This window comes from Tachypleus tridentatus, chromosome 13 (assembly GCF_004210375.1).
Source record: "Tachypleus tridentatus isolate NWPU-2018 chromosome 13, ASM421037v1, whole genome shotgun sequence".
Classification (NCBI taxonomy): domain Eukaryota; kingdom Metazoa; phylum Arthropoda; class Merostomata; order Xiphosura; family Limulidae; genus Tachypleus; species Tachypleus tridentatus.
Genome location: NC_134837.1, coordinates 8,463,676 through 8,489,474, shown reverse-complemented (window position 1 = coordinate 8,489,474; position 25,799 = coordinate 8,463,676). Strand labels below are relative to the sequence as shown.

Here is a 25,799-nt window from a genome sequence, read left to right as displayed (position 1 = left end):
TGATGTAAATCTGAAGACATATTATTGTATCACCGATGGACATCACAAATATTAATACTAGAAATACAGAAACTTCAAACTATGGGCGTGAACATTCTTTGATACAGCCCCAACTGAGACATCGCTAGATATTTTAAATGTGTGAGAGAAGTACGATACAGTTACTTATAGATACAGAAGTATATAAAAAAAATAGTGATTTTACAACAACGATGACTCAGGAGAAACATGTTAAAATATCTTCCTGAATATTTAGACTGTAACGAGCTGGCGCTATCAGGGTCACTAAAAGGGTTATGGGAGCTGTGGAGTTTGCACTGATTCGACGGAACCAGGAAGAATCTCGGCCTGTGTAACGTTACACAATCAAGTCAACGTAAAACAATTCTCCAACCAGCTTACAGTTATGATTATGTATATAGGCTAGTATCTGAAATATAGCATTAATATTTAAACTTTTATTAATATGTGAACCACTGGTATTTTAACAACCGTGTTAGTCCTAGTGTTTTTTATCAGGATCAGTGGTTCACTAATATGAAAATATAACTTTTGCTGTAAATTGTCACTTTAACGCGTTAGACCACCATTAATAACATATATCCACATACATATCAACACATTATATTATCTTACAAATTGTAAGTATATTTATCAGCTTGTATGTTGTGCTTCTTTCATGAAAACTGTGAATACTGGGATAGAATCTTGCATTAAAATCTTATCTAGTATATGGTCTATAAAATAGAAATGTAGATGTATAGTAACGTTAAAATTCTTACATTATGTCATTAAACAATTAGATTTAGATTAGAGGCCCAATACTGATAGACCTGGTAGACGTTAACAAATAATCTAACAAACAAGTTGATTCTCTTTAAATTTAGAATGATATAAACTGCAAGGACACATGGAGTACTATTTAGCAGTAAAGGTTATTACATAGAACTCATCTGTGTCCAGTTTAACAGATTTTGTATTAATTGTTTAACTTCAACTACATTACAAAAAACTAACGATTCTGACACTGTACAATCAGCCTATTACAAGGTATCTAAATTTTTTATGCTTCAATATCAGGCATTGAAAGCTAGGTAACTAAATATATCTAGGTATTCTGTGTCGGGAAAGTCTATAACTGTCTCTCTGTCAAGAAGCCTAATGAAGTGAGAGCTAAGTCTGTGGTCATTGCCAGAAAGATAGAATACGGGTCCGTTATAGCTATTCCAAAATGCTAACGTTTATCCTTGGAGAGCAAAATTTCCTCCTTGCACACCTCCCATGCAAGTTAAACTTGTGCAGTCTCTTTCTGATTGTAGAGGCATGCACTTTCACATCAACAGTAGCCAGAGCCTGCTATAGGTCCTGTGATGACATGTTAGGGTGTTTGGAGACCTCTTTTAGCATCTTTCGGTCTGCTCTTGGGGTGAACTTGCTTAGACGACCAGACCTAGGCATGTTGGCAGTTGGTTTGAAAGCTCTCCACTTGTTGACTATTTTCCGGACAGTGGAATGGCTGATTTTAAAATCTTCTGGGATCTTTTTGAATCCCTTATTAGACTCATAAGCTGCTACAGTTTTCTTTCTGAAGGCCTCAGACAGCTCCTTTGCTCTCATCATGGTGCTCACTCTCACTTCAACAATCAGAAGCACACCAAACTAAATGTCTGAGAGTTAAATAAGGCAAGCCTCATTCAAAATGCTGAGTAACGATCTTCTAATCATGTGCACCTGGTGTGATACACCTGTGTGTGACTTGAGCCATTTTAAGTGGGAATAAATGTGGGGGTGTCCTAACTTTTTCCTTAGTTAGAATATGCATTTTTTTAGAACTACGTTTACAGAAGATCTTGAAAAGTCTTTTCTTCAGTTTTAATAGTGTAGTTATATTTCTATACTCTCTCAGTATTCTTAAAATTTATATTAAATATCTATATATCCAAAAATGTTATAAAGATACACAGGCTTTCATAGGCTGTTCTAACTTTTTCTCATGACTGTATATACATGACATAACACAATGTTTAGGGTCAACAAGTAACCTGTTGGTCCATCTCGGCAGTCTCATCCTCGAAGACAACCAAAATACTTTAATAAATAATAATAATTTAACGCAAGTCCTTATCATTCATATTTCTATCAAGCATTATTTTAAACTAACTCAGATTTACTATCTCCACAACATCCAGAAGAACATCGCTATTTGAAAAATAAAATTGTCTCAGCAGAAGACAGCTTCTATTTTCCCTAATACTACATTTGTATTCCCTACTGCTACATTTCTCGTTATTAAGTGTGAAAAATGTTGATGCACGAACATTATCAATTCCTTTTACAATCTTGAAAGCTTCAATCAGATCCCTTCTAACTCTTCTTTCTTAAAGAGAAAACATTTTAAGGATCTGAATCTCTTCATATAACAACCTATCCATCCAAGATACCAATTTAATAACCCTCCTCTAAACCATTTCCAACAATTCAATGTCTTTCTTAAGGTAAGGAGCACAACACTCCATATGTGGCCTAACCAATGATATATACAATGAAATCATAACTACGTTAGACCTGTATTCAGTATTTTTGTAGATACAACCTAAAATCCTATTTGACCTTCTACCAACTACTTTGATGGTTTCAGAAACTGATCAATCATCACACCAAAATCCCTTCGTTTCATGAAGCTGTTGAGGTTATTCAAATTACCTAATTACATTGCACTTATTATAATTAAACCTCATTTATAATTTACTTTTTGAACTCAGTAAATGATTTAAATACTTTATTAAAGCAGGATCAACACCCCAAATCTTAATATCATCAGCAAATTTAAGACATTTTTTCACCATTCCTTTATTCATGTAATTAATGTAAATCAAAAGAGCAATGGTCCTGAGACTGAGTCCTGAGGTACACCACTAACAACATTAATTCAGTTTTACTGAAATCAGTTTAAAACAGCCCTCTGCTTTCTTCAACCAAACCATTCGTCTGTAGAATTAGTTAATTTATACCCAACACTTATAAACATAAACTTCTCTACAAGCCTTTAATGACACGTTTTGTTAATGCTTTCTGAAAATCCAGATACACAATACTTATATACATACACCTTTACCCTCATCTACATATGCAGTAACATTTTCAAAGCACATCAAAAATATATAAATCAAAATTTCCCTTCGTGAAACCATGTTGACAAGTCGAAAAATTCTAAACTTTCTTAAATGCATTTGCAAATTATCATTGATGTCAGACTAATCGGCCTATAATTATTTGAAGAGTTGAGTGAATTAGCCAGTTTTAAATTAGAACTTGTTCACTATTCAAAGACTTACAAAAGTAATGGCAAGTGGCTTATATATAAAGTTCTTAAACTACGTAAAAGTTAAAATATTATTTGGTCCAGTTATCTTGTTCTTCTTCCCAGTTTTATTTTAACAAGCTCAGAGTTTATGTAATTGTTTTCTTCCACTTTGTTTTCATCCATCAGTCGTTGAAGAGAAGGAATTTAATTTTAATTTCCTGTTTGACCAACTTTCTTAATATTCTATGATATAAATATTCTATAACACCAGTGTGTTTAAATTTCTTCCAATTGTGATGCTTTTCTTTAATTGTATGTTTTATACATTTTGTGAGCGAACCTCTTTTTCTACTTGCAGCTACCTTTTTTCTCTGTACGAAATATATTTGTTTAAAATTTTCAGAATATTTTTTACAAATTTTCCACATTTTCTTAGTGGCTCCAAATAACTCAGCTTTGCAGTTCACAACAAATAATTTAATTTTTATCCCTTCAAATATTTTTTTAAAAATTTGGAATCGAAATATCATTATTTCTGATTTCCATATCCAGTAAAACATCAAACCTAGTACAACAACGATCATTTGTATTTAGGTGTTCCAAAATCTCTATTATCCCAAGCATTTCAACTTTAGAAGCTGACAACGAATCTAAAATAAAATTGTTTCTAATGGTTTCCTTACACAAATGGTGAAGAAATCCACCTTGAAAAGATTCCAGAAACCTTTCTTCTTCATTACTTGACACTAGTCTCTTCCAATAAATATGTCTGAAATCAAAATCGTCAACAATTATGACTTCATTAAAAACTCAAATCGTAATCTCACTGTAAAGTTTCTCAATAATTTCATCAGTTTCATCTGGTGGTCTGTAATAAGTTCCAACTCAGAGCTTTTTCCCTTTTCATTCACAAACAGAAATCCAAACTGATTCAATCTCCTCTACCATTCTTAATATTTTCAACTTCAGCATAATGTAACTCACACTTTACATATACAGCCACCACCTCTTTCTTTACTGCTCTCTCCCTATTAAACAACTTATAACCATGTATTATAAAGAAATTTCTGTCATAAAAACCTTCTATTCCTGCTTCTGTTTTAAATTAATCTATTTAATATTTTATACTTTTTGCATTACAAGAGTATCAACGAAGCCTACTCTTAAAACTTCTTTTATAAAAAGATTTTCTCTGCTAAACTTTCCTCTATATCTCAATTTCTTTTCATTTAGTTTATCTTTGCAGTCACGATTATCCAATCCTAATTTAGAACTTCCCTTTCATCTGAGTTAATAGTCCTTGAAACCGTGTGAGACCCTTTCTTACTTAAATGTAAACCATCCATTCCAAATTTCATTTCCATAATTAGTTTCACGGCCTTTATATTTAAATACTCTTATCAACGGCTTGTATTTATTAACTAGACTTACTCTTCCATATACGGTTAGCCTCTGCGTGTAAACAAAAACTGCATAATTGCCAGGCCCTTCATAATATCTCTTGCTCTGTCAATTGTTTTCCACTTGTGCCCTAGGATAGCATAATCTAATTCTTTTTTTTTTTTTATTTAGCCCACAGACTTCATACGTTGTGTCAAGGAATTACCTATAAATAAAACATCTTTAACTTTGTAATCCACATTCTTGTCTATTCCTTTTACTTTCCCTCCCTCCTATAATTCCCCGTCTATATTAGCCAATGACTGAAATCTCTTCCTCAATAAAATAGGGTCTCTACAATTAAGTTCAATTGCTAACCCTAATATTATTCTTTCTACCTGGGTGAAGTGGGATAAGTGCGAGACATATGAATGTTAGTGTGATTTATTAGGGTCTTTATGGGTTTCTTTGTGACTGGTGTTAGTCTGTTATGGGTGTCAAGGTCTGGTGCGAGACTAATATTCGTGTCAGTGTGACTGATGTGAGACTGTTTTGGGTGTAAGTATGACTGAAGAGAGAATATTACTGGTATCAATTTGGCAAAATGTTATAAGTAAAACACTTACTTCAATGGAATCCTATTGAAGCGAAAATAACAACGGCGCAAAACAATTTATACCAGTAAAATACTAATAAATATGATTTAAGTTATGTAACACAAAACATATTAATAAAATACTGTAACTGAATGCCACATCTACCCCGTAAAATAACACACAGCAACGATATAACTGAAACTAATAACTGCCATGGAAAACAATAACTACTACTGATCAACTGGATGCCATGCGCAGTAAGTAAATTAATACTCAGTTTCATATTTGGTATAACAACAACTTTAATAATGTTCTTCTACTGATATTGTTATCAGCTTTTAAACAGCAAAACACATGCAAAATATTTTAGTGTAATGGTATGTGAAAAGGTCGCTTTCACAAAACAATAGACGTTTCTTTTATAACAAGATGTTTTTTTTAGTTTTCATTTTCATTGCCATTATTTATGTACGCATATAAACACATTCCTCTAATGACAGGTAGAACACTATAACAACACTGATACAGAAAACTTTATCTCTAACAATATGAGACGTCCGTGATTAATACATCTCCACGTATTACATGGCTCTTTCGTAATGTCCACAGTACTTGAAAATAAATCTGAATAGAAATTCGATAGTATGAGGAAATTTCCTTTTCTTTCTTCCACCAACACTATATAACAAGCGACAGTCGTTAATATCAACATAATACTAACAAAATGAAGAATAGAGCTCTTCTCGCTGCTTTTATTTTTTTGACCTGCTGTATTTGTTACGGTGGATCATTCTTCAATTTTATATTTTGTGATAAGTACAAATCATCTTTGTGTAGTTCTAATGATGGTCTTTGTTGATTAAGTAGACCTGTATCTATACATTAGATACGTTTTTATTATGTGTAATAATGTACCCAGAATCTTCTGTTAAAGCCAATTCTCGTAAAAAATAAACAGGAAGATATTGCAGCTAAAATTATGATTACAGAATTGTACTTTCACTGTTTACAGTTCTTGTTGTTAATATCTATTGAACTTTCAAGGTGTATCAACCCTTGTTGTTGATAACTGCCATGTTTAGAGGGTGACAGTTCTGTTCATTATATCATTGTTTTCACAGTGTGCAGTTCTATTGTTAATATCTGTGGTGGTTCACAATATATAGTTCTTGTTATTAATAACCTATACTTCCACAGTCACCTGTAAATTATTGATTAGTCTAATAAGAAGTTATGGACGATTTTATTCGGATTTAGTCCAGATTACAACCACCTTACTTTCACAGTCTACAGTTCTGTTGTTAATATCCATACTGTTTTCTCAGTTCCTTAGAAGTAATTGGTTAGTTTAATAAAACACTACTAATAAGTTAATTTGGTGTTAACCTCTGCCATAACCATCTTCTAGTCAACAGTTGCTTGTCAAGGGTTATTTGAAGTTTCTATCCTTCAGTCAAGAACACCTTTCAAAATGTATTAAAATTACAACTATTTACTTGTAAGAAAGCTACATGATTTCTATTTACTTAAACAGTTCAGTTATTAATACAAAGTATATTTATTAATTACACAACAAGAACAGACAGAGCGATCTGTAACTAGAATAATATTTTATTTTTACCCAACTTACGCTCTTACTATACACACACATGAGCATGAATGCAATAAATCTCAGGACTTATCCCAGAATGCTTGTTTTACCCATTTCATCGAATTAGATTCTTGAACTGGAGTGCTTGACGTAAGACTGTTGTCACGAACGTTTTAAACGTAAATATTTTGTCCTGTCAATTCATGATCAAAACTGTCTTCTCCACTGTTCCTGGGTAATGTGTTTTTAATTGGTATAACAGAAAACAACAACAAAAAATGTATGCGAGATGAAGATAAAATACTCATATAACAGTAATACACATATCAGTTTATTTTTTTTTTAATTTCGTGTAAAGCTACATAAGAGCTATCTAATTTATCTAACTGGAAACAAGGCAGCTGTTCGTCACTACTCACCGCCAACTCTTGTACTAATCGTTTACCAAATATGGCAGTGTTTGTTGGAACATTAAAACGCCCATCTGCTAAAAGGGCGAGCATGGTCTGAGAGACAGGGTTTAGAACCTCCGACCCTCATATTACCTGAGCTCCATTGAAAAGAACCCCCTGCTTTCTTTTATTAAGCCACTCTTCTATACGATTACATAATTTATCCCCCACAATAATAGAGTCAAGTTTATTCCCAAACCTTTAATATGACACTTTGTCAAATGTTTTCTTAGAATCTACATTCATCAAACCAAAACCATTATTCTCGTCTATCATTAATATGCAGTGAAAATTGCAAACATGGAACTTTACCTACATAAACCATATTTTACAACATCAAATGTTACGGTGTGAACGGCAATGGATATGGTGAAAGTGTGTTTGGAAACTACGATCATTTATTCTTCTAATACATGAACATTTCTAAAGGACTAAATAATGAATGCAATGTTTAAAAATAATAACTCTAAAACTAATATTCGGTAAAAAAAGTACAATTAAAATTTGCTATGTTTCAGATAAGAATGTTGCTGAAGAAACAAGAGTGACGCGTTACGAATGTCATTTGAACAGTTCACCTCTGACTGAAGTAAGTATAATATTACTATTTCTTTGGTTTGGTTTATTATGAATTTTAAGCAAAGCTACACGAAGGCTACCTTCGCTGTGCGTACTTAATATAGCAGTTGCAGATTATAGGTAAGGCAGCTAGTAAACACTGCAACACGACTGTCCTGATTATATTTATGCTATAACATGCATGTAGTGATGATATTTATACTATATTATATTTGTAGTTACTATAGCATTACTTCAGTGCTTTTATTGTGGTTATACAAGTGTATTGTAATCCAAGTGACGAATAGTTGAATACTGTTGTTGTATAAATGTATTATCTTTTGTTTCTTATATATTTTTGTCACGTGTCAAGAAAGACTGTCTTAATACGGCATTATACATAATGAATACACGTATTGTATTATCGTATAAAATTTGTTGAATTCTCTTCTGAATTCATTATTTAACACGATTCTATACAGGTAATTATACTTTATATAAAACTATTCATTTTGTATCATAATTTATATACATATATTTGAATATGTAAATGTGAAAAATAGAATATTTCCAGATCTGTTTTATGAAAGATATCCATGTCTATTTATCACATTATACGACATTTTATCTTGCAAAATATCAAATAATATACATATTTTTTACACGTTTATGGGAAATCTCCTACAGCGCAATAAGTATAATAAATAAGTAATCCTTTGTTTTTTTGACACTATTTATTTCTGTTTATACGTCAGAGAAACGTCAGAGAATTATGCCAGAACCAGACCTCTCCGAGTTTATCAAATGTAGAATTTCTGAACATAATCTGTACCAACGTGACTACCAGATTCCAAGTAAATCTACACATACGAACTAACAGATTATTTTCAAGTCAGTGTTTATCTAAGCATTTCCAGTTTTGTTTTAAATGTATTTTACAAAATAATTTCAAAATTTTCTCTTCTCTGAATAAGCGTTCTAATAACACGCTGCTTGTTTATTATTTACCAAGAAATTTTCAAGCACTGTTGATAAAAATTTCATCAGGAACAATTGTAGTAACTTTGTGTGAATAGCTTATTATGAATATTTTCATTTAAAGTAAGTCTTATGCCCCAGGCAAACTCATAAACTTTAGTTTCGAGTAACATAGATCAACAAAGCTTGGTACAGGAATGATAGCAGTAGTATGGGTCAAAGAAAGTTTGTATATATCTCTAATTTTACAAAACATGCTGATGTAGTTTAAATTTGAACACACTCACTTTCATAACCTTTTATTCCCAAGGAAAATTGAATCTTATTCAACGTTACAGATAAATGATAAATTATAATTATTATAATGTTACTGAAAATCGTTTAGAAGTATATATTAACACAAATAAACTTGAGAATCTCCAAAGAGAATCTCCATTTTCCTTCCTGAACAGACTTGGAGCTCATAGGAAAAGTAGAAATATTGATATAGCTGTCCTTTTGGTAAGTTTATTTTGTTATATATATATATGTTTAGAGAGAGAATATTAATACTTTGAATTACGCAAAGTAAAACAAAATATTATAACCAAAAACAAAAATAAACGCTGCTATTATTAACTGTTAACTCTGAACTGTAATAAACATGTCAAAATAACTCTTTAAATAACGATGGTTGATATATTTCATTATATTTTTTGTTCTGGTTATAATTATCTAATTTTTTAACTTTATTTGAACGATTTTTTATACAAAATTAAACGTCATAAATTGTATTTCGTTGTTGTCTTATAGTTTTATCTCTATAATAATTTAACCTTTAACCAATAAAAATGTATACATTTGTTGTTGTTTTAAAGATAATGCCTACACTTGATATAACAATGTACATGTAAGTGTTCTTGATTGTTGTTGTTTTTCTACAAATAACTTAACTTTGTTTTAACAAACGTCTCAATATTATATTTTCTATGTTTTCAATAAAAAACTGTTTAAACAGAATATATGAATCGCTTATTCTGGCTTCAAGAATGATGGTAAGAAACAACTGTTTAATTCAGATATAATAATCGTATTGTTCTTTATTCTATGTTTAATAAATGTTTTGTAGCTTACTATAGTAAAACCTAAAATGTTCTCCATAAACAAAGTGCAAATACTTACTTACTTAATATAAATTAAACTACCATTTGACGGCGACTAATTGGGTTCTTTTTTTCACTATAAGTATTTCCAGGTTAGCGGAATGAATGAATAACCCAGTCATTCTTTTAGGATAAAAACCAAAAACTTCCAATTTTCTTGTTAACATTAAATTCCTTTTATTTTATATAGTAAAAATAAAAAAGGAAGAACAATTTTTTTATATTATTCTTCTATATTATTAATCCGATGTTGTTTTTTCTCACATTTTGTTTATCTGTTTCATAATCCAATAAATTATTTCAGCATCTTCAGTTTCTTTGTGCCTTGTTTAACTTGTTTGGTTTGCTTTGAATTTCTTGCGTAGATAAACGAAGACTATCTGCGATAGCAGTCCCTAACTTTGGAGTATAAGACTAGAAGAAAGGCAACACATACCACCGACAACTGATATTTGGGAATTCAAACCTGCGACCCACGAATTACCCTTGTTTAACTGATAGAGTAAAAACATAGAACTTCTTGATATTCGTGGAATTTGGTGCATTGTTTTATGTTACATATAAGAATAGAGATACAGTCCCTGAATTTTGTATTTTTACGCTGCATTTCCTAAAATTACTTAAAATTAAATTCATACTTATTAGTCAAATTTCATAGTACAAATAATAATATAATAAACTTTAAGGAAACTTATAATAATATTAGTATTGAAATGTTGAGTAACCGGAAGAGGGCGTTCTTTATTATGAAGTTTGTACGACAGCAACATCAAAATATTACTGGGTTGTTTCTTATTTAAAAAAACAAACTTTTTAAACTTATTTGTTTAGTTAACGTTAAAAACAGAATCCAGTTTGAAGAGTTTTTACAGTACGTTCCTTTCTCAAGTTCTATAATATGCATCTGCAGCATCCATGATACAAGTCAAGTGTTCCTGAAAATGGATTATGGAAACTCGCTTATGTTAACTGCAGCAATAAAATCCGTATCCATTATAAAAACCCTAAAGGGGTAAAATTTGTATCCAGATAATAAACATCTATGTGATTACAGTTATTCATTTCATGAGCATGTTATTCCGATCTGTACCATGAACAAAATGGTTTAAATCAAGTGATGGTGTGAAAAGTGAAAGAAAAAATTAACATTGGATAAGTGGGCTCTGTACGAGCTGACTGTAAATCAACAAAATTGGCGTTATGAGACCTGTCAAGGATGACGCTCCAAAAACTGAATAAATTGGGAATCGAGGTTCTGTATCATCCATCTTATTCCTCAGACGTTTCCCCAACATATTTTCATTTTATCGAGCACTTTCACAACTTTTTGAAAAATAAACGCTTCTAAAACCAGACACCCTTAGAAAAGCTTTCAGGGAGTTTTTACCATAGCAAATAGTGCTTACTTTGATCAAAGTATGTGTTACAACACTGGTTTATACTTTTCCAAACTTTGCTGTTCAAAAACGACATTTATTTTTGGACAACCTAATACAAAACATCTAAACTATTTATGTCTTCAATATGAGGCCCTGAAAACTAGGTAACTGAAAATATCTGAGTATTCCGTGCCGGGAATGTCCATAACCGTGTCTCTGTTAATAAGACTGGTGAAATGACAGCTAAGTCTGTGGGCATTGCCGGAAGGATAGAATATGGGTCCGTCATAGCTGTACCAAAATGCTGACGTTTATCCTTGTAACGATCGTTCACCTAAATTCTCAGTTAAAGTTGTAAACAGAAAGTTTTCCTGTACAAAATAAACGTCACAGAAAGTCGTTATACTTACACCAAAAGGCATCTGGTAAACATATTTCCGTTTTCAGTCGCGTCATTTCTTTATGTTCAATGTAACTTCTGAGAGATTGATATGGATGTCAGTGTAACTGAAGCGTAACTGTTGTTGGTGTGAGTTTTCTAAAAACGGTATTATCACAGTCGATTAAATTAAACACCCATTTCAACGAAAATATATCAAAACGAAAGTAGAGTAACCCTTTTGCAGGATAAACCATACCAGTGATATAGTACTAATTGGTTTAGTTTACCTTGAATATCGCTCAAAGGTACTTTGAGTTATTTGCGTTATTAGTGAAAGACTAGAGAAAAGGCAGCTAGGCAACACCACCCACTGTCAACTCTTGAGATACTCTTTACTAACCAACAGTGGGACTGATCGTGGCTTTATTATATCTCTGTAACTGTGAGAGTGAGCATGTTTAGTATGACAGGAATTCGGTTCCGCGCCCCTCATATTGGGATTTAAGTGCCGTACTCATCTGGCCATGCCGGGCTAATATAGTGTTAATGATTATAAATACAACAATACAAAGACATTGTTAAATACAATTAATTTAGTGCTTTAAACTTTCAATACGTGGTTATATTTAAATTTAAAAAATGGCCCGGCATAGCCAGGTTGTTAAGGCACTCAACCTGTAATCCGAAGGTCGCAGGTGCGAATCCTCGTCACACCAAACATGCTCGCCGTTTCAGCTGTGTGGGCGTTATAACGTGACAGTCAATCCCACTATTCGTTGATAAAACAGTAACCCAAACGTCGGCGGTGTGTGGTTGCTTTCCACTTAATCTTGCACTGCTAAATTAAGAATGGCTCGCGCAAATAGCCTCTCGTGTAGGTTTGCGCGAAATTGAAAACAAACCAAAATTGACAAATGTAAATATATTCATCATCTTGTTTTGGGATTGGTGAAGAACCATTGTAGTGAAAATATTTTAGACAAAATGTCTACCACACGCAGTCACGCAAGATAGCGATTCTTTCGAGTAGGGGCCCGCCATGGCCAAGCGTGTTAAGGCGTGCGACTCGTAATATGAGGGTCGCGGATTCGCATCGCCGTCGCGCCAAACATGCTCGCCCTTTAGTCGTGGGGCGTTATAATGTTACGGTCAATCCCACTATTCGTTGGTAGAAGAGTAGCCCAAGTGTTGGCGTGGTGATGACTAGCTGCCTTCCATTGCTAAATTAGGGACGGCTAGCGCAGATAGCCTAGTTTTGCGCGAAATTGAAAAAACAAATAAACAAACTTTCGAGTAGAGGGGATATTCTCGCATGTTGAAATTTAAGATAACTTTTCTGTGGTGCCCGTGGGGTAAATCCCGATTTCACAGTCAGTGGATATAATTGTTTATTCGGATATATCCAAACAATGTAATAAAAGAATTTAAACCAACTTTCATACTTTATTTTTAACATTAAGAATTTATTAATGATTAATTTTTATTAATTTCAAATGATACCCAACAATAAATTATTTTATCTTCTTCCCTCTGGTTTTACAGAATGATAGAAAAATGGTGACAAAAGTTACTTTAGATGAAACACAAAAATCACGAATTGCTAGAAGTAAAGTACAATTTACAAGAAATTACGACTAGTGGTGCCCGTCATGGCGAAGTGTGTTAAGGCGTTCGACTCATAATTCGAGGGTCGCGGGTTCAAATTCCGGTCGCACCAAACATGCTCGCTCTTTCAGCTGTGAGGGCGTTATAATGTGACGGTGAATCCAACTATTCGTTGGTAAAAGAGTAGCCCAAGAGTTAGCGGTGGGTGGTGATGACCAGCTGCCTTCTCTCTGGCACTGCTAAATTAGCACAGATAGCCTTCGAGTAGCTTTGTGCGAAATTCAAAACAAACCAAATCGACTTGTGATAAAACTTCGAATCAGTTAGAGACCTTAACCACACATTTTGAAGTTCTTATTGTTGTCCAAGGAGATTTTAACGTTGTTCAGAAATAAGTAAAAAACCAGTTGTTTACGTGGAACGATGGCATGGTATTCATAATAAAGTTATATAGTTCTTGCCAACTGCTGAATAAAAATGTATTTTAGAACGGCTAGTATGGATATTAACATTTTTATTGATAAGTCCAACGTTTCGACTTTCCTAGGTCATCTTCAAGTTTACAAAAAAAAGAGTTTGCGACTAACCGTTGTCGGGTACGTGTCTTAGACAAGTTTTTAGAATTTCAGGAACTTTAATGAATAACTTTATCTTATTGTTTCTTGTGGTTGTTTAAAGTGATTTTCTCTGAGAGACAAATTATACTGTGACCATATGCAAGAATCACATTATGGGTGGTAAACCAGACTAAAGTCATATTATTTTAATAATCCTTGTGATCTTTAAATAAAAATATCATCACAAAACTCATTCTTATTATTTAAAGTGACACCTGACTGTTTGTAGTCCGGTATATTTATTTATACACTTGGCATAATATCATTTATAAATTTCAATGGATCATTCCATGCGACACAGGAAATTGTGTAGCGAGCAAGTGTACGCTGAGCACTTTACTATTTCGTAGTTAAAAGTAAGGAATCGTTAGTCCTGTGTCAAGCAATGAAAGTTTCAACATATTAAGTGATACTAGATTTCATTAAGTTTTAATGTATTTTTTCTACTTCTTAAAAATATTTATAGCATAGTTACCTGTATCTCTTTCATGTACAAATTCCAAGTCGATCAGTGTTCAATCTTACCTCGTTTCCACCTGAGTTTAAATCTTAAATATCGTCTAAAAATATATTGTGAATTATCAGCACCTCAAACAAAATTTGTGTTCAATAATATATTGTTGTCACTAAGACTATAACATTTTATGTATATATCAGCGAAAAAAGACTATCCGTGTATTGTGAGCTTAGTTACTAAATTGTATGGATCCAATTCTGATATTTAATATCGATAGAAAAATATATATTCTGATAATAATATTTCGCAAATCCTTCTGCCGAGAGAATCGTAAATTACCAGTGAAGTTGGTAAACAAACTTATATCAGTGTTTATCACACATTGTTTCAAGGTAGCTTACACCTGGTAAGTACACCCTGCCTTTAGACTTACAAGTCTGAACAAGCAGGGGACACCTTCATCCTATGCTTTCTGTAAGAATCATTTTTAAACCTGAAATTGTACTTGGGTAATAAAGACAAAGTATCTAAGGCTGATTATCATGTTAAAAGTAAATAAAACACTTACTCAGGGTTGATTGGCTGTCGTTAAATGCAATAACATTTTCTTTCATTTCGCAAAGATAGTAAGCAGAATGTAATTAAAATAGAAACACTGCCACCTATTGAAAATGTTACAAATTTAGTAAACAAATTCACAAACAAAACCCATCAAACTTTTAATTTCTAATTAAACAGCACGCGGGAGTAAATATATCCGTTTTACAAAAAGAAGATTTTAAATAACTTGTTTATAGTTACGTGACATATTTCTGGTGTTACATAGTACGATTTCAAATGGCCGAAAAATACGCATTTCTAAATATATATTTAACTAAAACAAATATCAGCATTAAAACAAATACATAATAGTAAATCCCTTACAAAGGTAACAGTTGTTCAAAGATGGGAAGATATTTACTTCATCACCTGTAGGTTAGGGTACTCAATATGTAATCTGTGGATCGCAGGTTCCAGTCCTGTCACCAAAGAGAACAATGGTCTAAAGAGGTACCTCTTGTCTATTAACATTTATTTTCATCTATTATCTGATGATAGCCTTTCATTACATAAGTACTTAGGTAACACTGTGGAATACATGCGGAAATAACATTTTCATACTTTATGTTTGTTTGCAGTGGTAGTCGCTGAACCATTACGTATTTCCAAAATCTTTTTTTCGTCACTGGGAACTTAAGTTACACATGAAAGGAGTTCAACTTTGGACCGAAAAATTTGTGTGCTTAGTTATAGAAAATCCATATCTGACTGTCTTCTATGTCCACCTAGAGGAGTCAAACCCCTGAATTTAAAGTTAGAACTCTTAAGACTTACCGCTGTCCCACCGGGAGACGCACAATAAAAGAAACACCTACTTCCAGACCTGATTAGGGACTTACTATATCATTATTGTAATTTTAAGAAAACAAACAGCTTATATGCATTCAAATTATATACATTTATTTAAATTAAAATTGTAAAGTTAGCTTTAGGGTTAAACATTTCTATACAAACATTGCTTTATAAGAATGAAAACCACCAAACAGATTTTGTGTGACCTATATTTAGGTTATACAAAAAAGATCAAAGTTATTACTAGTGGAACAAAATATTGCTGTTATTTCAGAACGGATTTGAATATGTTTATGCCGAACATGACACAAACATTTTGTTATTACTTAGGACCAAATGTCTGTATTTCATTTGAAATTATTGAAACATAAATATGTACGAAAACATAACAAATTTATTTTTATCAGCAAAGCAGCAGTGACATAATTTTTTTTTGTTACCACAATAATCAGAACACCAGGTTTCTTTGTCTTATATAAGATATAAATAATGGATTAAAAATTATTTGATCGTTCACTTGACACATTTATTGTGTTTAGAATTTGACGTTATCTATTGGCGAATATCTAAAAAATTAAATACTGATTACAGAATTTGTAAAGTTTAAGTAGGGTAATTTCACTACAACGTTTCTTCTGATATTATGCATGTTAATTTGAAAATACAGTTAACGGTTTAAGTGAAAAAAAAAGAAATAAAATGTCAATAGGATAAGCCAAAGTCTATTAACCTAACAACTTCTAAGTTTTTTGTTAGGGTTCAAGTTGGGGGATTCTCCAAAATGTTGTTTATCGTTTCTTCCGCTAGGTGATTATGCGGTATACTGAAGTGTTTATTTATAACTGAAATATGACTAATTTTACCAGTATGAAATAACATACAATATTACCAATCACCTACCCTACTGATTTTATTACTCAGTTTGTTAAAGTATAAAATATTAATATAATACAGCTAGTCAATTAAAATTGGATTCGTTAATCTTATTTCTTCTAGATTGACTGTAGAGTTGCAAAGTTATACTTAAACAATGTTGGCTGCGTGATTTTCAACATAGCAAACTGTTACTTTCTCAAAAAAGTAATTTTATTATAAAGGCAATAAAACAAAGTCACCGATAATTAATTTATTTAACGAGCAGAGTGAGAAGGTAATTGTAAAATGGTTAGGTGAAAGCCGTGGTTTTGTATTGCAAAGACGGACTTTCTAGACTGTTTGTTTCAGAAAATGACTTAGTGTAATCAATATACAGTAAATGAAACAAATTAACATGTAATTACGTCTTTTAGTAGAGAAAATATTATTTTTTATTTTATATATTTCTAGAGAAAAGGACAGTGAGTTCAACCTTTATGGGGATACTTTGAGCAAAAGTTAAAAATAATTATACAAAGGTTATTTACTTTTAATAGTAGGATAAGTAAAAGCAGTAGTTCAAAATAATTACACTAGAGGGGTCTTATTTCATTTGATTATAAACACAGCCAGATATTAATAATGCATGAAAAAAACAGGTCATTTTCACATTATAATACGTTTATTTATTTTTTCACAATATACCAGAAATTAGACATTTTTATATAAAATTTGCACGTTTGTTCTAAAACGTCTTACATCTCCATAGTTATAATGAACAAGTTGTCCTTTGATTATTTATGGCACTGTTTACTTCTGTTTATGCGTCAGAGAAACACTACAGAACTATACCAGAACTAGATAGCTCTGAGTTTATCTAATATAGGATTTCTGAACAAGTTTTGTTTGTTTTTGAATTTCGCTCAAAGCTACACGAGGGCTATTTGCGCTAGCCGTCAATAATTTAGTAATGTAAGACTAGAGGGAAGGCAGCTAGCTAGTCATCACCACTCACCGCCAACTCTTGGGCTACTCTTTTACCAACGAATAGTGGCCTATGACAGCGAAGTTGTTACAGATTTTATTCAGAAATGGCCCGGCATGACCTAGCGTGTTAAAGCGTTCGGCTCGTAATCCGAGGGTCGCAGGTTCGCTAAATCTATACATACGCACCAAAGAATATTCAAGTCAGTGTTTCAGCCATGGGGCGTTATAATGTGACGGTCAATCCCACTATTCGTTGTTTGTAAATAAGTAGCCCAAGAGTTGGCGGTGGGTGGTGATGACTAGCTGCCTTCCCTCTAGTCTTACACTGCTAAATTAGGGACGGCTAGTACAGATAGCCCTCGAGTTGGGTCAGCAGGAAATTTGTAGACTTCTTTGGTTAAACTGTGGGGTATGATTTCACACGGAGAACTTAGTACACATAGCCCATCATGAATATTTGTCCTAATACAACAATATAAAAGGTAATATAATACTCTTTGTTTTCGTACCTGACGAATAGTGTGTATCATTACTAAGTGTTACTAGTGGTACAACTTGAAACACAAAGATTTGTCATCTGGTGAAATTAAAGTATATAAATGAAAATGTTGTTAATACATCTCTTGTCACAACAGATTGATAACTATAGTTCATGTAAATTCTTGACTCAGACTTATGAGAATAGGTCGTAAAAACAATATATTGTTGTTGATGATAATTTGAAAGTGGATATTATCATAAGTAGAATTGTGAGGATTTTCCTTTTTTTTGCGAATGACAATTTTTTACTATATATATTTAAACACAAGTTGACTTCTGGTAATATTGCTGTTTATTATAGTTTGTTACAATATACTGAAAGTAACCTTGAAATGTACCTTGATACGAGTAGGGCGGAGCTTAAATTGGTTTGGTCGTTCAGAATTTTTTTTAGATTTGTGTTTTTTATTAATACTATATAAGCAATGTAAAGTTTTGCAGTTTTGTTTTTCCTGATAAAATTGGTGTTTAGTTTCAGTAAAGTGTAATGTAAATATTGAATATATTTTCTGTAATATTCGGATCCTAGAATATCAGAGGGCTGATATATAATGTTGCTTAATATATTATAAGAATAATTTTTTAGTCTGTCTTTACAAATATGTAGTTTTCTTGTAAAAATTATTCAGAAATAATCAATATAATTGGAAGAGTAATTAATATGATGAAAAGTTTTGCATCTTAAATTTTCTGCCGTAAACCTATTAACTGTTGTAACAAGCCGAAATATGTAGAGGTTCAAGAAAAATCCCTGTTTTAACCCTCTAACCATTCATGAAATATTCGGTGTTTAAGAACAGTATTCCACGAATCAACAGAAAACACAGGTAAGGACATTCTAAATCTCAATTAATGTACGTTGTTAACCCTGTGGTCTAAACGTGAAGGGACACTTCTCTTCATGATTCAACAACACAATACATAATATATTTTATTTATGTGGAGTAACATAAGAATATTGTCTGAGATATTTTCTTCGTGGTGGTTCCCACAAAGTTTGGTGTGAAGGGAGCACGAGTTACAATCGGCCAGTCACGTGAGCAAAACCTGTCATGAAATATGGTCGCTCTTTCAATCGTGAGCTCGTTATATTGTAACAGTTAATCCTTCTATTTGTTGACAAAGGCCAGTCCAAAACTTGGCAGTTGGTGATGTTCATTAGCTGCCTTCAGTACAGCCTATCACTTCAAAATCAGAGACGGCTGATATGGACCGTCTGTAAATTGCTACGACAAAAAGAAATACGATTGTATTTGTAGTTGACATAGCAGTACTTGATAGCTTCTGTTGTGATTATACTTGTGTATCTTAAAAACGTTCATTCACCATTATAATATTTTATTCTCAAGGAAAATTGAAGGCTATTCAACGTTAAAGGTAATTCAGGAAATTTTTGTTTTGCAAAAGTAGATCGTTCAATGATTATATTGTTACTGATTCTAGTTTAGAAATATATATTAACACAAATAAACTTATGATAAAGATGTTTAATGTTACCGTTTAAATAAAATATAACAAATTCTACCCTTTTTCTTGAATATTATTTCAGTTTGATATGTGTTTTGAGAAAGATTCGGTAAGTGTTGTAATTTATTTTATGCTAATTAAAGTAGTAAAGACGTGTAAACACAAAATTTCATAATAATATTTCATAATCTATGGAATGAAAGAATGGTTTAATGATTTAACTCTGTTTATATTTCAAAAGTTTTTTCCAATTCAGTTTTATGTATCAGGTTGAAACTTCGTGCTCATTGTGAAGCTGTAATGGTTTCCGTAATATGTTAAACGTATTTTCGTATCACGTAAATTATGTAACTCTATATGAATTCTCAACGTAAAATAAATAGTTTTGACAAAATGTAATTACATTTTTATCCAGTACAGAGATAGAAGTTTCGGTTCAGCTCTATACATCGTAAGTTTATTTTATTATATATACATATATATAAATATTAATACCATGAGTCACGTAAAGTAAAAAAAATGTTACTTTATTTTTACCGAAAACAAGCCGAAAGAAAAAAAAAATAACGCTGCCCTCATTAACTACTAACTCTGAACTTTTATAAACTTATCAAAATAAATCACATAATTAGGATAATTATCATATTTTATTATTAGTTTTGGACTGGTTATAACTATTTAATCTCTAAAAGTTATTGGAACAATTTTTTATACAAAAGTAAACATTATCAATTTTATTTCGTTCTGCCTTACAGTGTTATCTCTGTAATAATTTAACATATTTATATATATAATTTTTTTTTAATAATTCTTACTCTTGACATAACAATGTATGGGTAAGTTTTCACGATTGTTGATTTTGTTTTTACAAGTGATTTAAATTTGTTTTAACAAATATTTATTATTTGTTGAATACAGAACTGTTTAAAGCAGAATTACTTTACTCTGGCTTTAAGATTGAGAAACAATAGTATACTTCAAATCTAATAATTGTATCATTGTTTATTTTATGGTTTAAAAATGTTCTGAAGTTTACTATAGTAAAACCGAAAGTGTTCTTTATAAACAAAGTGCAAATACTTACTTGTTTAATTTAAATTAAACTACCGTGGGTCGGCGACTAATTGGGTTTCTTTTTTTTTCCCTCTATGTATTTTCTAGGAAACGGAATGAATGAATGACGCAACTATTCTTCCACGAAGAAAACAAAAAAAAGTTCAAAGTTTTTGTCAACTTTTAATGTCTTCTGTTTTAATTAGTAAAAAATAAGCCAAGAAATAACAATCTTTTTATTTTTCCTTTCTATATTATTAATCAGATGTTGTTTTATCTTACATTTGTTTATCTTTTTAATTATCCAATAAATTATGTTAGCATCTTTAATGTTTTCATTTTCTGTGTGCCTTTTTGAACTGATAGAGTGGAAATATTAAACCCTTTGATATTCGTGGAATTTGGTGTATTGTTTTATGTTGTATGTAAAAAAAAGGTGATACAGAGATACAATCCCTTTATGTTGTGTTTTCACGATGCATTTTTTTTATTTTCTAAAATACTTAAAATTAAATTAATATTTATTTACTTTTAAATCAGTATTTAGTTAGCTTGTAACAATATTAGTATTGAAATTTTGAGAGTCTAGTTAAGGGCGTTCTTCAGTAATGAAGTTTGTACGTCAGTAACATGAAACCATTATTGGTTTGTTCTTCATTGAAAAAACAAACAAACTGTATTTAGAATCAGCTTGAATGTAATGTACGGAACTTAACTGGTTAGTCAATGTTAAAAACAGAATACAACTTGACTAGTAGTTATAGTAAGTTTGTTATTCAAGTCTTATAATATATATCAACAACCTCCTTAGTACAACCCAAATGCTTCTGAAAACAAAAGACTTCAGATAAGGTAAACATTAACAATGAAATGCATTAAAGAAAACATAGAGAGGTGGATATTGTGGCGTAGAAAGTGACATATTATTATCAGCATATTTATGTTATTCAAGGCTTTTTATCCTTTCGTGTTTATTTAGAATTAAACACGTGTGACTGATATATTAATGTCAAAAAATTTATTGAAAGATTTGCTTTAATATAAAAATATGCATATCATGTGAACTTCGAGAACACACTCGAAATAATTTACATAGGATATTTAGATTATTTCTGACGGGATTAACTTTAATAGCAGAAACAACTGAAGTAATGAATGATCCCAGTGATTCTTGTTATCTATTGTTATCCCGACCTGTATTATGATTGGTCAGATAGTTATAGGAACAAAAATAGTTTAAATCAAGAGATGATGTGAAAAGTGACATTGCTGTTTTTTTTCATTGCTACATAACTAGAGTAAGGTTGTTACCGATTAACATGTAAAATAGTTTAAAATTCCAACTGACAAATACGTATCCACGACTACCCATGCTATTGAAATGATAAGTCGGACTATGTTGTTATTGAGCACAGGTGATTATGTGCGCTCTGCCTACCACGGATATCGAAAACAGGTTTTTAGAAATATAAGTCCGCAGACTAATATAAAGACAAGAATATGTATATGTTCGTTTTTATTTGTGTGTCTGCATATCCGCTTGGCCACTAGAGGGCCGAATTGGAACTACTAAAATTCACTTTGGTCGTAAATAGACTCGATTTACAGTAACCAGAGCTCTTGTGGTTGCTATAAAAACATTTGGGAAATGTGGGTGCGCTATAAGAATGACAGTCAAATCCCTCTATTTAGTCACACATTGTCTAACTACTTTCACTCTTGTCCCTTTGTATAGCGTTACACATAAATTCTAAAACATGTAAAACCAATTAACTTGCTTAAACGTTTAATAGCAATGCATTCTAGCTCTCAATATATTAATCTACCTGCCTGTGTATAGGTCTGCCTATATATTTACCTGGCTGTATATCTGCCTACGTATATATATATTTCTCTATATAAATATATGCCTGTGCGTCTGCTAACTTGTATATCATCTGTCTAAATATATATATGTTTATGTTTATCTATCTTACCACAGATATTGTCTGTATACTTTTCTATATATATATATATTCCCATTTGTATATTTGTCTACCTACATGTCTATTGATCTGTGAACCTTCCTACCCATATATCTCCATATTTACATATCTAAATGCATGTCTAATTATACGTTCGCCGGTTTGTATGCTTATCTAATTATATACCTTCTTGCCTAATGTTTTTTTCAACGTATACATCTGATTCATGTATATCTGTCTAAATATACATCTCCCTGACTGTACATTTGTCTACCTGCTTATCCGCCAATGTGTATATTTGTATATGTTCGTTTTTATTTCTTTCTGTACATGTGTCTCACGTTATATATTTGCCTACCTGTATACATTTGCTAGCCCATGTACATGTCTGCCTATATATTTGTTTCCTTTTTATTAAACATGTCAGGTAAACCATTACTTGAAGAAAATGACGAGTGTGTGTGAGTATTGGTTTATATAACTGTCGATCCCCTGTAACGATATTCACCAGATCCGGTTTATATCTTCTGGGGAGTAGACTGAGGGTGTCAGTGTTTGAGGTCAGATCGGGTACATTATAAAACTCCTGCTCTGTAAAAGCGGGTTATTTCGGGGTAGTTCCGTTTCTCTTTCCCTCCAGCTAATTTCAAGGCAATTAATTTATACATGCCCGACAACACTAGACCATGAAAAGAGGCCGTCACGTTATTGTCGAATATTATCGTGTGACAAACTTTCAATCCTCTGCCGTCGACCATTTTTCTCGGACTCCATCTACAAAATTCTAAGTTTAATTTCCATTCCTAAAGTAAGTAACCTGATGCAAAACTTAAACTTCCATGACAATATTATTATACTGACTAGTGAGCAGGACGAAGGGGAACACCAATAGAAAGAAACGTTTATTTAATTCTCAGATTCTCACTATTTAACAAATTCATGAAAATAAACAGTATCTCATATATATTAATGTTAATAATTAGGAACAAATTGAGGTTTAACAAAAACTTTTCAGAAAACGGACAATACGAACAATCTTTATATAGCGTACCTTGTGAAACGGTTTTGTGAAGACGTGCACGCTACACTTCATACAGCGGTAATTAAATGGATTTACAACACTAAAATCAAGGAATCGATTCCCCGTGGTGGACTCCGTCGGTACTTCTATGTGACTTTGCAGTGAGATAATACACATACACAGTTAAAATAAATATGCATCATATTTAACAATTTACTCTAACATGTATTGTGGACACATTTCACATAATCATGATCTCTAGGTTATTTATGTTCATGTTTTAAACTTGATGTTTTACAGTTTACAATTATAGTCATTCATCTAGGTGGACCTCTTCTAATGTAAAAGAAACAAAGTCGTATTATTGTAATAATCCTTAGGATGTATGAATAAAATATTATCAAAAACTCAATTTTATTATTTGAAGTGACATCTGGTGTGTATAGTCCAATATATTTATTTCTATATTAAGCACATTATGAATTATAATTACTAATGTATAGTAAGCAAGTATACACTGAGCACCTAACTATTTCCTGGTTGTAAGTACGGATTGATCGGTCAATATTATGAGCTTAATTACTGAATTTTATACTATCCAATACTAATATTTAATACCTATAAAAATTAAATATTTTCATACAAACATTTCGAAAATCCTTCTGTTTACCACCTGTTGTTTCAAGCCAAGTGTTCCTAAAAACGAAAGACTTGAGATTACGTAAAGAGTAACATCCAAACCTATTTTCAGTAAAGAAAACTTGAAGAGCTGAAAACTGTTGCCAGATATTTAACATCTAAATATTTTAATTGTGACAGAGCTCACTGTTAAATGTAATATAAAATTTTATCGTACGAGTAATAATGTACCTACATATATCAATTATATATTTAGTATACAGTTAAAGATACCATCCCAGAATACAGAACGCAGTAGAAAACTTAACACACCCAGAAAAAAAAACAACACATTATTATGATTTGCATATTTCTGTTGTTCTGTTGTGACTTTAAGTAAGGTATTTAGATAATATTTGACGGTATCTACTTTTTAATAGAAACAATTGACAATTGAGTATGTTGTCCAGATTTGTATTATGATTGGTCAGACAGCTACGGGAATAAAAAAGGTTTAAATCATCAAGTGATGTTGTGAAAAGTGAGGAAAAATAACATTGTTTCCTTGTTTTTCATTGCTTTATAACTGTACGTACTTAACAATGGAACACGTGCTGAAAAGAAATAACAACACAGGAAAACGTCAGTTTAAAGATATCCGTTATATCTGAATTTAGTTACGTAGAATCTCTTACATGATTATGCTACATAACGGTGAAACGTTTTTATCGATTAACGTGTAAAATAGTCCATCTTTTTGACTGATAAATACACCTGCAAGATTTCCTACGTTATTGTAATCATAAGTCTGACTGTTTTTTTAAGCACGGGGGCTACATGTTCCCTGCCCACTACGGGTTATGAAAACGTATTTATAGCAGTATACGTCTGCAGCGGCAAAAGTATCTATATATCTACATGTACGTTTTCATTTGTCTGTCTACATATCTATTGCACTAATAGAAGCCCTGATTCGGACTACTAAAATTGTGGTTCACTTTAGTCGTAAGTTGACTCAATTTACAATTATCAAAGCTCAGGTGTGGCCAAGTGGTCAGCTTGATGGAATTATGATTTCTAGCGCTCTTGTGGTTGCTATAAAAGCGCGATCCAATCCTTTAGCATGAGTGCGTTATGAGAAAGACAGTCAAATCCCACTATTTGGTCACATATTAATAAACTGAGGATGGGCAGCTAATGTCTAGCTATCTTATCTCTAGTCTCTGCTTTCAAAACTATAAATAGCCGAAATTTCTCTGTAACTCAACTACTAAGAGTTATTTAGTTAGATTTGTAACCATATAACAAATATTCATGATAGTTAACAATTTACCATAACATGTTTTATAGACATAATTCACATAAACATTATCTATAGGTTATTTATGTTCACGTTTTAAAGTTGGTGTTTCATAGTATACAATTTTTGTCAATCATGTAGGTACATCTCTTGTAATTTGT

The 25,799-nt window shown here is 31.8% G+C and overlaps 1 long non-coding RNA gene across 1 annotated transcript; it reads left to right on the top strand.

Moving 5' to 3' along the window:
- The first annotated feature begins 19,278 nt into the window (after positions 1-19,278).
- Positions 19,279-21,891, top strand: LOC143239157 (uncharacterized). Its single transcript, XR_013021034.1, has 4 exons — positions 19,279-19,592; positions 19,765-19,791; positions 20,098-20,133; positions 20,844-21,891. It is a non-coding gene; the product is annotated as an uncharacterized LOC143239157 (long non-coding RNA).
- Positions 21,892-25,799: the final 3,908 nt, after the last annotated feature.